Genomic DNA, 15,632 nt, shown 5'->3' on the forward strand with positions numbered 1-15,632 from the left:
TACTCATTGACTTGCTGAACACCAGTGACTGGCCAGTGCCAAGCTCTTCACCGTGCTTTGGTGCTTTGGAGTTGCGAAGACAAGTTATTCCTTGCATACATCCAGCAGCAATAGGAAGACCCCAAAAGTTCCTGTGGAAGTCTGGTTTGATTCTAGGGGTCACTGCTGGGGTGAGGTAGGGGGTGTCACCCCAAGTGGCTCCCACTCTCCCTTGTGCCTCAGGTTTTACATCTATAAAATGGGGGTAGTACCACCTCATAGGGTGTGTGTGTGTGTGTGTGTGTCTGTGAGAAAGAGAGAGAGAGAGAATTTAAAGCATTTAGAACACCACCTAGAACACAGATGTCAGTTGTTATTATTAGCTGCAAATCTGCCCTCAGGTAAATGGACAGATGGTGGCTGTGTGTCCTTTCATTATTGAACTATTTTGGAGAGTGTCTGCTAAAGACAACGATTTTGGTCTTAGTGGATATTGCGTTATTCTTTCCAGGACCAATGTCCTCTGGAGAAGTTCATAAAACCAGGCCACCAGGGGTGAGGGGGTCCTTGTCTCTGTTCCCTGTGGCAGAGATGCTACGATTGGTCTAAGCTGATTCCCAACTAGAGACTTCTTTCCAGTCTCTAAAGAGTTGTTCCTATAAGTCCAATTTATGTAATAAAAACCCCGAATCTCTGTTGAGCTCATAGCATTTGAACCAACAGCCCATTTCTGTCTGTGGACTCCAGGGCCAGTGAAAGATAGAGACCATCCTCTACAGCTTCCTGTAAACATTAAGGGAATGGAAGCGTGTTGAACAGCAGTGTGGTTACACCTGACCTTGTCTGCTCTCCTTGAATCAAAGTGGTCGGGGAGGCCTGGGTCTGTGGTTTTTATGGAGAAAGGGTAATCTGGTGCCTGCTGAAAACCAAGCAAGCAAGTCAGAACCTTTTCTTGGTAACAGGTTGGCCAGCTCTTGGGCTAAACTGAAAAGGCAATGGGTTGGGGGTTCTTCAGGTGGCTTCTCTCTTTTCCTTGCTAATGACCCCACCAGGGACTGAGGCCTGGGAAGCCGCAGGGCTGATAGAGGATGTCTTACTATGAACCAGGTCTGGCAACTTCTAGAAAGTCAGTTTTGGAAGGGGGCCATGACTTCATTTTGCAGAGCTGAGTGTTACCAAAGAGACAATGAAAGGTATTAATTATACAGAGTCTGCAGCCTGGGGGTATAGCTCAGGGGTAGAGCATTTGACTGCAGATCAAGAGGTCCCTGGTTCAAATCCAGGTGCCCCCTTATTTATGTGCCAAGGGTTTGAATTGGAACTGGATTGCAATGGGCATGGCATCCTGCATTCTGGTCTGCAGGGTTCCTGCAGAGACTTATGTTCTTGTCACATAGGACTCTTAGGGACTGGTGTGTTTGGGGAGAGACTAGGTGAGGGAGGTCTTGGGTTGACACAGCTGTGGTTCAAGGCCATGCTCTCTCCTCTGAGCCTCACACATACCCAGTCAACCTATAACACACCTCCAGTGATCCTCATTTTCTCTTTTTGCTGCTCTCTCTCCCATTGCCAAGGCCAAGGCCAAGGCCAAGGCCAAGGCAGACCTCAACTACTTCTTGCAGGCCTTCTAAGTCTATTAGCTTATGGGAATAATTGTGGGCTGATATCTCAAACAGATCTCCCACCCACCTCAGAGAGCCATGGAATTGGGAGAAAAGTCTCCTGGTTGTTGAAGAGGCCCTGGGCTCCTGAGTCAGACAAGGACTCAGAGCTGGAAACTTGCCTGGGTGCAGAAGTTTCCTGATCTTCACAGCTCACCCACTTACTGAGGGAGAGGGATTTTGACATTCAACAACAGTTCAATGAACAGAATGTAGAGTGAGTAGTGGACATGAAGATGAGATCCAGAGACCTCTCAGTCTCCTGTCTTGTGTACTAGATCTAAGCTATTAGGTGTCCTGTCTCCCCACAGAGGAATGAGTCTGTTTTCCCAGCAAGTACCTTTCCTATGTTGAAGCCACCCAGGTGGTTTTCCCATCCTGAATAAGCAGGGCTGACCTGTAGGGAGCAGGCAAGCTGCCCACTGAAAATGCGCCTGTCTTTCTGGTGCATATGCCCCCTTACCCCGGGTTCCCCTGGGCCACCTGGGAGCCCTCTGGCAGCAGCTCTGCAGCCTCCCCTCCCCCATCCCCCTCTCTCCCTGGGGCAGGACAAAACCCCAGAGAGCAATCAGCCCTCTCAGTTAAATTCCTCAAATGTTTCTTGTGCTGAGCAAGAGGCCAGGCCTGGGGGTCCAGAGGTGAGCGAAATCTACTCATACGTTTTCCTTCCTCACTCTTTTTAGAGGCTCTCCCTCTTGTGAGGAGGAGTGATTTGCAACATAAAATATATTAGCTAGAAAGGAGCCTGGCCACTCCAGGCTGACTCATTGAGGGCTCTACAGAGATGGTGGGGTCAGTTGGGTCTGGATGGTGAATGTCAGGCAGTGTGTGGGGAGCACATGCACAAAGAAACAAAGATGCCATGTGTTTGGAGCACTTTCTGGCTCTAGAAGGTATGCAAGGGTACAAGTTTGCAAGTACTTATGTGTGCAGAGTGGGTGCATGTGTGTGTGTCTGTGCACATGATGACTATACAGGGGACAGGGTGGAGGGCACATGACTGTGACCTAATGTCAGACACGGATGTTCAGCAGAGGAGGGTCTGTTTGTAAGGGAGGTTTTCGAATTCAGACTTTGTTCTGTGGGTCATAAGGAGTCCTGCAGACTGTCAAGAAACAGCAAGGCCAGTCCCTTCATCTCAGGACATCACTTAAGAGACATTACAGAGAGTGCTTACATGGCTGAGTTTGCCAAAGGACACTTCCTTAACTGGTATTATTTTTTGAGCACCTACTATGTGCTAGTACCATTTCTAGCTGCTTACCTGAAGTTAACCATATTTGTTCCAAGAAACTTGTCCTTGTTTAAGATGAGGAAACTGAAGCTAACAGAGTTAAAAAAAAAAAAAACAAAACAAAACCTACCCAGTGACACAGATGGAGTAAGGAAGTGGATGCAGAGGAGAAAAGGAATTCTAGAGAAGCTTCCAGGATTAAATATACAGGACCTGATGACAGATGAGATGTACAGGATGAGGAATCGTGTGAGAAAGTAGAGTTGGAGAATGAGGACTACAAAATGTCCAGAGAGAGAAGTAAAGAGGAGCTACAGGGAAGGTGGAAAACGTAATCTAATTTAGGCTAGAGATAGGAGCAGGTTTTTGGCCAGGGGAAGGAACAAGATGGAGAAAGAATTGAGTCAGTTCAGTCATGGGGACCAGAGTGCGGATGGAGTGGTTTACTTGGAAGGGGGGATGGGCACGCTTTCCTTGAGAAGAACAGGAAAGAAGAAAGGTGAAGACAGGGGCCTCTGAGATGTGGTGGGAAACCAAAGAGCTGCTATCTTGCTGTTTCTGTCCTATCTGTTAAGCAGGGGTAGCGTCTTGTGCTAGAATGAGGGGCAGAAGAGGGGGAGGGAAGCATAACCCTGTAATCGAAAAAAAAGAGTCAGAGTGTCTGCTATGGGGAGGCGTGTAGCTTAATTGGAGCTATGATCGGGTTCTGCATCTCCGTGAGTCCACCTTTTGTGGACAGTGAGAAAATTGCTGTCCCCTAGAGACACTTGTCTCCACCCAGGTCAGCACAGGAAAAGTGCTAATGATTTTATTCTCTAGCTCCTTGTTTTTTATTCTAGGCAAAAGCCAATCCCAGGAGCCTAGGTCACTCTCAATAGCAGACAAAGTTGCTGGTTCCCTTGCATACACTCTGGTTCCAGGGTCTGTCAGCCCCATACTCACCATCTTTTGTGTGATCCTATCATCAAGAGAAATCTGTTAGCTCCATGGACTCCTGTGGATTTTTACCAGTTCCATTCCACGGTGCAGGGATCTCATCTCTCAACTCCCGGGGTCTCTTCCTATAGTTGCCAAAAGGAGACAGGAAAAGAGAGCAAAAGAACCTAGAACTGGAAGGACAAAGAAGATAGACAATTTAAACCAAACTGTTATCAGTACTAACATTAAATGCAAATGTATAAAATACCACAGTAAAAAGACAAAGAATGTAACTGGATTAAAAAAAAAAAAAGAACAAAGAATGTAACTGGATTAAAAAAAAAGAACAAATATAGGATGTTCATGAGAGATAGAAAACATAAGGATATAAATATATTAAAAATAAAAGGACAGAAAGAGATGTAATTATGATAAATATATATCAGGTACCTATATTAATACCAGACAAATAGTTTTTGAGGCAAAAATCATTACAAGAGATAAGGATGGTCATTTTGTATTGATAAAAAGTTTAATTCACCAGTTAGGTACCACAATTCTAAATTTGATGCACCTAAAAAAAAAGTCTCAAAACATATGATGCAGAAATTAACAGATTAAAAAGGAGAGATGAACAACTTTCCAATTGTGTGAGAGATCTTTAAAACCCTCTTTTGTGAATTGAAAGGACAAGCAGAATAATATCAGAAAGATATAAAAGATTTGAACATGATTAATAAACAGGACCTAATTAACACATAAAGAACCTCACACTCCGCAATTAGAGAACATGCATTTTTTCCCCCAGTCACTCATGGACAATTCACACAAACTGACCATATTCTGAGTGTAAAGCAAGTCTTAACTAATTCTAAAGTATTTCAATCACAACAAATATGTATTCTGACCAAATTAAATTAAAATTCAAGGAACAATAAATAACGAGACAACCTAACAAATAACTAGAAAATCCCCATCTTCTTAGAAATTAAAAACTATACGTCTAAATAATCCAGGGGCCAAAAGAGAAATCGCAACTGAGTTAGAACTACATGATGATGATTACACCAGATACTGAAACTTGTCAGCTGCAACTGTGACAGTGTGCAGAGAGCAATTTAAACCCTTCCTGCACCCACATCTTTGTGAAAAGAAGAAGGTGAAAATTAATTAACTCTGAATCTATCCCAAAAAAGATATAAAAGGTCCATAAAGGGGCGCCTGAGTGGCTCATTTCGTTCAGCAACTGATTTCCTGATTTTGGCTTAGGTCGTGATCTTGGGGTCATGAGATCCAGCCCCATGTCAGACTCATGTGCTGGGTAGGCATGGAGTCTGCTTGGGATTCTCTCTTGCTCTCCCTCTGCATCTGCCCCATCCTCTCTAAAAAATAAAAAATAAAAAAAAAATTAAGCAAAATTGGAAAGGGACAATAAAGCCAAAGGAAAAATAAAGAAAGTAATAAATATGAATTAATGAAAGCATAAATTGATTAAACAGAAAACAGATAAGTAAGAGATTGGGCCAATGAAGCAAAAGTTGTTCTTTGAAACAAATAATAAAAATGATAACCCAGACAAGACTGACAAAGGAAAAAGAGAAAACACTAATAACCAATATGAGAGATATTTGAAAGGATACCTTATTACAATTTCTAAAGACATTAAAAGGATCATAGGATTATGTTATGAATGACTTTGTGCCAATAAGATATAGTATTCAGGTGGCATGGAAAATTTTCTAGGACAATACAACTTACACCAATAGAATGAGTGAGTTTAGCTGGCCTGAGCTGGGTCAGTGGAAAATTCCACAATTTTAGCTGACCGAGGTGCCAGTATATTGACTTCCTACCCAATGAATGGCAAAGCTCCTCACTCTCCTGTCCCCCAACAAGATCATTTTCTTCACCAAAACTTCTGCTTTTCTGTGGTCCCTCCAAACTTCCTTGTAAATTCATGATATCCATATATACATATAGCCAATGAAGGGTTTGTATCCACAACATATAAAGAACTTGGACGAAACAAGAAGAAGAATACAGACAACCCCACAGAAAAACAAACAAGGGATTTGAATAGGCCCTTCTCCAAAAGTACACACTCACATGACCCATCAGAATATGAGAAGATGCTCAAATGTTCATTAGTCTTTGGGGAGATGTGGTGGAAGCCACAAGGAGATAGCACTAGATTTTCACCAGAATGGTTAAAATGGAGAAGACTGGTGGTACTGAGCATTGTGAGAATATGGAGCAATAGTAAGTCTCCTATGTTGCCTATAAGAGTAGAGTTTGATATAACCGCTTCAGAAAACTAGCATTATCAGTTAGAGTTGAAACTGTGAATGCTCTCTTATTCAGCAAATCTATTCCAAACTATATACTTAAGAGTGCACGTACATAAAAGAAGGTTCATACCAGCATTTCTCTTAATAGCTCCCAACTGGAAACAGCTTGGATGCCCATCAGCAGTAGCACAGATAAATAAATCACGATACAGTCATACACTGGAATGCCAAACAGGAATCAAAAAGAACACACGACTGTCATGGTGGCCAAACACGTGTGAGTCTTAGAAACCTGAGGTTGGGTGAGAGAAGCCAGACTCAAAAGAATAAGTCCAAAATCAGGCAAAATTGATCCATGGCGAAGGAATGGTGGTTATCTTTGGGGAGGGGGGCAGTTGGGAAGGGAGGCAAAGAAACCCTAAAAGTGCTAGAAATTTTCTGTCTTGATTTGGGTGGTGGTTTTGGATGAGCGTGTATGTCAGCATTCATTGAGCTGTACGTTTAGAATTTGTGTGCTTTGCGTAAATCACACTTCAACAGGAAGTAAGTAAAAACAAGTTAATTGCATCTTTCATTTCTAGAATGTCTTGATTAGTTTTTCAAATATATGTGATCATTTCTGAGTCTTCTGCTCCTCAGTTTCAATCTCATTTCTCCCTTTTAAGATCCTCATTGATTTATTCAAATGTCAAAGGTGGAGTCTTTGTAGGTCCAAGTCCAGTGTTTCCTATTCCGTCGACTCTCACAGATATTAGCTAGTTTCCTCGTGCATTTTTAAATTTGCTCAGCAAACAGTGACATAGAGCTTCCCTAGTGCCAGTCCTGATTCAAGTGTTTTATGTGGACTAACTCATTTGATCTACCCACCCGTCCATCAAGTATATGCTATTATCATTTCACAGCTTATGCAGTGAGGCATAGAGAGGGGAAGTAACCAGCTAGAAGGCACACAGCTGGGGCAAGACTTGGAGCAAGGCTCTCTGCCTTCAGAGTTGATGCCGTGGGCCTCCAGGCAACGCTGCTTCTCGCACACTTGGGTTTGTTAAAACCGGGGTTCTTGCTGGCACTCAGTCTCTGGCCTCTGGGGAGTTCTGCGCTCTTGCAGGTTCATGAATCTTTCCATTTGACCTGGCAGTCAGCCCTCTTGGGCAGAAATAAGAAATCCTGGGGACTTTAGCATCATGGTAGAAATCAGTGTAGAGATGAGAGTTTCTGCAGCCTCCTGGCCAGGAGGGGAAAAGAGAAGCTTCCAGCAGACTTCTGAGGAGATTGCCAGATGTCCAGGCTGGTGGGTAGGAGGGGGAAATGCCAGTAGTGGGGAGAGACAGTTTGCAGAAGAGAAAGTTTGACAGCTCCCATGACAGCAGTGGGGGCAGGGACTTGGGATGGCTGGCGATGCAAAGATGCAAATCAAAGTAAGTTTATCTCCTGGACAGGATCAGTCATGGCCCACAGATCAGAATGCTGCCAGGTCAAACGGGGTTCTTCTCTAGTAACATTTCTTGGTCCTTGAATTACATTAGCATAGGTTGGTTCGTGCTTTTGGGGATGCCTAACTCTTCCGCCGTCTACTTCTGACCACTTCTTGGAGTGGGTCATTCTCCATCTATACTAACTGAAGAAGGGGTTGCTGGGAGGATCACCTTGTGTCCTAGACCGTGATTTGCTAGAGAGTACCTTGAAGCAAATGTCAGCCCACGAGGGTGGTGAGGGTCAGGCCTTCATGACATGGGTTTGGACAGACACTCAATCATGTTAAGTTTCTGGCTTTCAGGTTCTCGCCAGGACGGGCATGGGGATCTGCCTCCCCATGCCATTCTAGCAGCCATCATCCCAGCTTCTCCAGGCTGCTGCCTGCCCCTAGGGGCTGTAGGCCAGGAGGACATAGGCTGGGGGCTTTTGGGGAGGGAACCCATTGCCTGGTATGCAGCATGTTGGTGCATTTTCACCCAAGCAGGCCAGGCAGTTCCTGAGAGAGGTACTTCAGAAGGCGTTACTCATCACTGTACAGGTAGTCTGGGTGTGGCTACACAGATGAAGAATATTAATTAAGTCACCCCATAGCAGGAGGGGGTATAGCTCAGGGGTAGAGCATTTGACTGCAGATCAAGAGGTCCCCAGTTCAAATCTGGGTGCCCCCTATTTATTCCTAATTTAAATTGAAGCTGCATTTTTAAAAACTTCCTCTTCCTTATTAGACGTCAATGTGAAGTTGTTTTCCCCTGAAACCATCCAGTGGAGGAGCTTACTACCATAGTTGCTCTGTCTGCCTAGCTCCTTGCATTCTGGGTCTCCTCCGATTCATCCCTAAGTGGGCATCATCAGTGTCCCTGTCCTATGGCAGGAAACCAAGGATCTGCCATCTTGCTGCTTCTGTCCTGTCTGTTAAGCAGGGGTAGCGTCTTGTGCTGGAGTGAGGGGTAGAAGAGGGGGAGGGAAGCATGTCCCTAATGAGACTGTAATTGAAACAAAGGAGTCAGATGTCTGCTATGGGGAGGCGTGTAGCTTAATTGGAGCTATGATCGGGTTCTGCATCTCCATGAGTCCACCTTTTGTGGACAGTGAGAAAATTGCTGTCCCCTAGAGACACTTGTCTCCACCCAGGTCAGCACAGGAAAAGTGCTAATGATTTTATTCTCTAGCTCCTTGTTTTTTATTCTAGGCAAAAGCCAATCCCAGGAGCCTAGGTCACTCTCAATAGCAGACAAAGTTGCTGGTTCCCTTGCATACACTCTGGTTCCAGGGTCTGTCAGCCCCATACTCACCATCTTTTGTGTGATCCTATCATCAAGAGAAATCTGTTAGCTCCATGGACTCCTGTGGATTTTTACCAGTTCCATTCCACGGTGCAGGGATCTCATCTCTCAACTCCCGGGGTCTCTTCCTATAGTTGCCAAAAGGAGACAGGAAAAGAGAGCAAAAGAACCTAGAACTGGAAGGACAAAGAAGATAGACAATTTAAACCAAACTGTTATCAGTACTAACATTAAATGCAAATGTATAAAATACCACAGTAAAAAGACAAAGAATGTAACTGGATAATAAAAAAAGAACAACTATAGGATGTTCACGCAAGATAGGTAGAAAACATAAGGATATAAATATATTAAAAATAAAAGGACAGAAAGAGATGTAATTATGATAAATATATATCAGGTAGCTATATTAATACCAGACAAATAGTTTTTGAGGCAAAAATCATTACAAGAAATAAAGATGGTTATTTTGTATCTCCCTCTAGGGAAGCCTAGACTCCTGTTGGCCCCAAACCCCAAGACCCTCCTGGCCTATCTTTCCCCTCCACTTCTGCCCTGTGGTGGTTGCAGGAATTTGTCATTTCTGCCCCCTCCCCTCAAGCACTGTCGCTGTGGTTTCACATAGCAAGAGTCCACTGTCCACTCAGCTAGGATGCATAATGTCCTTGGTAGTTCTGAGAGCAAAGGGCTAGCTCACTGTCCTCTGGGGACCCCAGTACAGCCCAGCCCCTCAGCCACACACTGCCCTCTTCCACACTTGCCTTCTCCACCTTGATCTGTCAGCCTCCCCAGAGGCCTCTATGACCCAAGTATCCAGTGCCAAGGGTATAGGGAGGGCGCTCCCAACAGGCATACAGACTGTGTAGGAGTCTGAAAATAATGAGGAGAAACCTCGCCTCCTAGGCCAGCAGAGACTCACAACAAAGTCAAAGAATGACATTTCCAAAGGTAGAGAAAGGTTTTCATATTCACAGTCGGAGCAAGACAACTGAGGAAGGGACCAGCCCCAGCTTAGTGATGAAAATCATATACATGGCCTCATATACACAGGCTCTCTCCCATAAGAGGGAAAGGGCTAAATCAGGGGGTGGGGGCCACTAGGGAGCTCTTGGGAAGGGCAAGAAACAGAAACAGCTCCTACACAATTATGGAAGGCCCCACAGGGAGGAGGAGGAAATGGATGGAGGCTGCCACCAGACGTCATTTTCAGTATCAGAAGGTGTCGTGGGAGGGCAGGGACAGGAAAGGGACAAGCCACCCGGCTCTCTGCCAAAGTTCCAAGTGTTTATGGAACTGGGAAAATAAGCACTAAGTCAGAAATTCGAGTCTTTCTCTAACAAAAAAGAATCAGCTTCAGTGAAAGGGAAACTCCAAAGCACATCCCTGAGGATAAAAGAAGTTTTGTTTTTTCAGGCCCTCATGCTGTAATGCTGATAACAGAACTCAGGATAGAGAATATTTTCAACCTGGGGTGTCAGACAGAGTTCTCTGGGCCAGCTGACCGAATTAGACAAAGTCCGACCACAGTAGCTTCTCTGCTGCCTTTTCCCGCCATCCTGTCTAAAGGGATTGAAGCTTTCTTGCTGTCAAATAATTCATGAGAACCTGTTTTTAGCCTATCAAAAGTGTAGAATTCTGCTGTTGATCAAAGCCTAGAGGGTGGTGAAATGTGTTTTAGGGAGTTGGGAGAAAGGTCATAAAAGATGATTGGTGTAAGACGTCATAGAAATCACTTGTGAATTCCATGCCGTATCTCAGAACTCAGAATGAACTCTCAGATTGTCTACCCACATGCCCAGCTGCTCCTTTTCCAAACCACAGAAAGTCATTACACTCTCTAGTTCGGAGATGGATGGTATAATTCACTGGTCCCTTATGCAGAAGTTAACTTGTAAAGCTTGAAGAAGACATACGATCGTCTTCAGCAGTTCCTCAACATGCACGTGAACATGGGAGTCACAGATCCCAGCCCTTTGGCTTGGAAAGAGAAGACCCCATCCATCCCATTCACAGAAAGCCTGAATTGAGAAGGGGGAGCCCTGAGGACACAAAGGCAGAGACAGGGACTGTCCCTGGAAGATACTGTTCACATCAGATCACTGATGATGCCCGCTTAGGGATGAATCGGAGGAGACCCAGAACGCAAGGAGCTAGGCAGACAGAGCAACTATGGTAGTAAGCTCCTCCACTGGATGGTTTCAGGGGAAAACAACTTCACATTGACGTCTAATAAGGAAGAGGAAGTTTTTAAAAATGCAGCTTCAATTTAAATTAGGAATAAATAGGGGGCACCCAGATTTGAACTGGGGACCTCTTGATCTGCAGTCAAATGCTCTACCCCTGAGCTATACCCCCTCCTGCTATGGGGTGACTTAATTAATATTCTTCATCTGTGTAGCCACACCCAGACTACCTGTACAGTGATGAGTAACGCCTTCTGAAGTACCTCTCTCAGGAACTGCCTGGCCTGCTTGGGTGAAAATGCACCAACATGCTGCATACCAGGCAGCGGGCTCCCTCCGAGGGAGGAATCAGGATGTGTGCAGCTGCGGAAGGCGGGAAAGGAAAGAATATTTGTAGTGCTTTCTCTCAGTTATTTTTAGCCACTCAGTACCTGCAAGGCTGGAGCGTGTAGGCATGTGGGTTATTATTACATGTGTAAATTGGAAAATGAAAGAATCCCCCCCCTCGTTGGCAGTAGTTGTTTGCTTTATTTTCTCCCACAGGAGATGATATAGATATATTTTACAGATACACTATATATAACACATACATAAATATAAAAATTTATATTTAAATGTATATTTTTAAGGCTGCCTAGGTGGCGCCATTGGTTGTGCGGCCGACTTGGTTCTGGCTCAGGTTGTGATCTCTGTGGAGGGGAATTAAGTCCTGCGTCAGGCTCCCCGCTCAGCACGGAGTCAGCTTGAGAGTCCCTCTCCCTCTCTCTCTGCCCCTCCCCACCTCTCTCTCAAAAAATTTCTTATATATATACAAATTAATGTATGTTTATATGCAAATACCTTTGTATGTGTGTATAATCTTTTTTTAAAGAAGATTTTATTTATTTATTTATTTGAGAGAGAAACAGAGACAGAGCATGAGCAGGGGGCAGGGACAGAGGGAGAGGGACAAGCAGACCCCCCAGTGAGCAGGGGGTCCATCTCAGCACTCCGAGATCATGATCTGAACCAATGGCAGGCGCTTAGCTGACTGGGCCACCCAGGCACTCCTTAATATATAATAATATATTTACATGGTATCTTTCTAAAGGTCCAAATGAGTTCACATCATACATATGCCAGGCAACTTACCTTTGGCCCTTAATGATATTGTTTAAGCGTCTTTCCAAGATCGTACTCTGTACCTCTGTTATCTGTTTCTGTTGTATCCTGTGACTGCTTTGTGACCTACTTCCAGTCAGTGGAGAGTTAGGTGGTTTCTAGTTTATTGCTAATGCACAAAAAGGCAAAAGCTGTAACGAGTCTCCACAGATATGGATCTCTGTGCACTCACCTGAGTATTTTTTTTAAAAAATTTTTTAAAAAGATTTTATTTATTTGATGGAGAGAGAGATCACAAGTAGGCAGAGAGGCAGGCAGAGAGAGAGGGGAGGAAGCAGGCTCCCTGCAGAGCAGAGAGCCCGATGCAGGGCTCGATCCCAGGACCCTCAGATCATGACCTGAGCTGAAGGCAGCGGCTTTAACCCACTGAGCCACCCAGGTGTTCCTCACCTGAGTATTTCTGACGGATAAATTCCCAGGAGTGGAACTCTCCTAGAGTATAATTTCTCCTCAGTATCTTTTTTTTTTTTTTAAACAAAGGCCACAAGCTCAACATGGAAAACTTAAAGGATAAGTAAAAGTGCAGAAAAAATGCTGAGATCATCTACAATTTCTCTCAGACACTGTTTTATAACCTGACTTTTCTTTTTTTTTTTAATCTTTATCTTTTTTTTTATAAACATATAATGTATTTTTATCCCCAGGGGTACAGGTCTGTGAATCGCCAGGTTTACACACTTCACAGCCCTCACCATAGCACATACCCTCCCCAATGTCCATAACCCCACCCCCCTCTCCCGACCCCCCTCCCCACAGCAACCCTCAGTTTGTTTTGTGAGATTAAGAGTCACTTATGCTTTGTCTCCCTCCCGATCCCGTCTTGTTTCATTTACTCTTCTCCTACCCCCTTAACCCCCCATATTGCATCTCCACTTCCTCATATCAGGGAGATCATAGGATAGTTGTCTTTCTCCAATTGACTTATTTCGCTAAGCATGATACCCTCTAGTTCCATCCACGTTGTCGCAAATGGCAAGATTTCATTTCTTTTGATGGCTGCATAGTATTCCATTGTGTATATATACCACATCTTCTTTATCCATTCATCTGTTGATGGACATCTAGGTTCTTTCCATAGTTTGGCTATTGTAGACATTGCTGCTATAAACATTCGGGTGCACGTGCCCTTCGGATCACTACGTTTGTATCTTTTTTTTTTTTTTAAGATTTTATTCATTTATTTGACAGACAGAGATCACAGTAGGCGGAGAGGCAGGCAGAGAGAGAGAGCAGGAAGCAGGCTTCCCGCTGAGCAGAGAGCCCGATGTGGGGCTCGATCCCAGGACCCTGGGATCATGACCTGAGCCGAAGGCAGAGGTTTTAACCCACTGAGCCACCCAGGCGCCCCACTACGTTTGTATCTTTAGGGTAAATACCCAGTGGTGCAATTGCTGGGTCATAGGGTAGTTCTATTTTCAACTTTTTGAGGAACCTCCCTGCTGTTTTCCAGAGTGGCTGCCCCAGCTTGCATTGTAACCTGCCTTTTCACATGACATATTATCACAGATGTTCTTTAAAAAAAAAAAAAAAGATTTTATATATTTATTTGAGAGAGAGCAAGCACGAGCCGGGGTGGGTGGAGGAGGAGGGGCAGAGGGAGAGGCGGAATCCCCCCTGAGCAGGGAGCCCAATCCTAGGACCCCAGCACCCTGATCTGAGCTGAAGGCAGACGCCTAATGGACTGAGCCAACCAGGCGCCCCTTATGGGTGTTCTTCTGTGTCGTTAAGTAACCTTTGGACATGGGCTCTGAACCTTCCCTCAGCACAGGGAAGGCGCTGTCACCCGGCCACAGTTTTGTCACCGTCCCAGTGTCCCTGACATGCTCAACAGCCCTTAGTGCTGAAGAGAGTGATATGGATGGTTTTAAAGCTCTGCCCACCTGTAAAGGTCAACAAGGCGACTGGGGGCATCCTCAGACAGTTGCATATAGTAGAGAGGTGGGAAGCGCGAGGTCTGGGATCCCCGCACGAGGAAGACATGAGCTGAGAGAAGCAGAGCTGGACAGGAAATGCCAACCGGCAAAACTGAACGATGATGTAGCAACACAGGTAAAAATGTGACTGAGACCATTCCACCAGTTGAGGGGGTATAGCTCAGGGGCAGAGCATTTGACTGCAGATCAAGAGGTCCCTGGTTCAAATCCAGGTACCCCCTTTGCAAACTTTTACTCCCAAGTGGGCTCTTTTCTCTCTGCCCTTGGTGTAGAGTCATGGGCTCCAGTGAGAGAAAGAGAGCTAGAGCTGCATCCAAAAATCAGTAAGAACAAGGACAGTTAAGGATCATCTGTCCTTAAAAGCTCACCTCACACTGACGGGAAGACGTCTGGCCTCTGTCATGAATTCCAGAACTCCTTCAGACACTGATGTAGCCCTTCATGTCTAGTCGGCCTCCAAGACCTACTCTGGGGCAGGTGGAAGACATTCCTGTCCACCATGTCCTTCTGCACCACCCTCTGCCCGTGCCAGCCAGCCATGGCCAAGGACGTCAGTGTCAAAGCAGGGTTATGTCAGTGGAGGGCTCTGAGCTTCTCTAAGGCCCAAGGGTCCCTCGCTGGACGGCCTGTCACGACCCCTGGGGTGTGAGATGGTAAGAGCCGTGGCATGCACTTTCATGGAAATACAGCTTACAGGCTCCTGGTCAGGCTGCCTGGATCCGTGCCCCCTTGGGCATGGGGCCAAGGGACTCTATTTTTAACAAGCTCATGGGATGATCCCAGTGGAAAGTCAGAATTGGAAACCACCAATTTTCTTTGGTGCCCCATGTTACAGGCTTGAAAAGAGGCCATAATTAAGAGATGTGCCCAAGCACACACCTGATTAATCATACGGTTGGGGCCAGATCCCACATGACTGGTCTTGGGTTCTTTCCACTTCCCTAACCTGGGACAAGAGTGACGGGGCCCACTGCCTTCAGCTGCTTCCCCTCCCCATAGCTGAGGCTGCCCTGGGCTGGAGGGGAGAGGCCTTCTCTAATGATGGCCCGGATGATGCCCACAGAACATCCAGTACTAAACCAGATGAGCTCGCAGTGGCCCTTCCGGCCTGTAGTCAGGTCTTTCCCCCTGAGCCAGGGCTCCCTTCACATTCTATCCTGGTTGACACCACTTCATGGTTGTGGCCTCCCCCAGGGAGGGACCTCCCAGGACCCAGTAGTTTGTTTATTCCTGCAGGTCCCATGTCCTGGCTGGCTCACCCTCTCCTGGCCATAAGCTCCTTCCCCTTTCCCACTGACCCCTCATATCAGTGCCCTGAAGTCCCCCTGTCCTGCCCAACCCCTCCCCTCCTTCTGTCCCTCGCTGGCACACTTTCTTGCTCCCCCTCCTTCCCTTGTCACACTACTTCTTCCTGGGCTCCTTTGTTCTGACCCCTGCTCCCTTCTCCCCCAGCTTCCCCTGTTCGACCACCGGCTAGATGGTGCTTCCTTTTCCCCTTCCTCATCCCAAGGCCAGATC

General features: G+C 45.7%; 4 non-coding genes across 4 annotated transcripts; 3 read left to right on the plus strand and 1 right to left on the minus strand.

Annotated features, from left to right (window-relative positions):
• Nucleotides 1-1,199: 1,199 nt before the first annotated feature.
• TRNAC-GCA (transfer RNA cysteine (anticodon GCA)) lies at nucleotides 1,200-1,271 on the plus strand. The gene has a single exon. It is a non-coding gene; the product is annotated as a tRNA-Cys (tRNA).
• A 6,878-nt stretch (nucleotides 1,272-8,149) lies between these two features.
• TRNAC-GCA (transfer RNA cysteine (anticodon GCA)) lies at nucleotides 8,150-8,221 on the plus strand. Its single transcript has one exon. It is a non-coding gene; the product is annotated as a tRNA-Cys (tRNA).
• A 2,898-nt stretch (nucleotides 8,222-11,119) lies between these two features.
• Nucleotides 11,120-11,191, minus strand: TRNAC-GCA (transfer RNA cysteine (anticodon GCA)). Its single transcript has one exon. It is a non-coding gene; the product is annotated as a tRNA-Cys (tRNA).
• A 3,072-nt stretch (nucleotides 11,192-14,263) lies between these two features.
• TRNAC-GCA (transfer RNA cysteine (anticodon GCA)) lies at nucleotides 14,264-14,335 on the plus strand. Its single transcript has one exon. It is a non-coding gene; the product is annotated as a tRNA-Cys (tRNA).
• The last annotated feature ends 1,297 nt before the right edge of the window (nucleotides 14,336-15,632 follow it).

This window comes from Lutra lutra, chromosome 11 (assembly GCF_902655055.1).
Source record: "Lutra lutra chromosome 11, mLutLut1.2, whole genome shotgun sequence".
NCBI classification, from domain to species: Eukaryota; Metazoa; Chordata; class Mammalia; order Carnivora; family Mustelidae; genus Lutra; species Lutra lutra.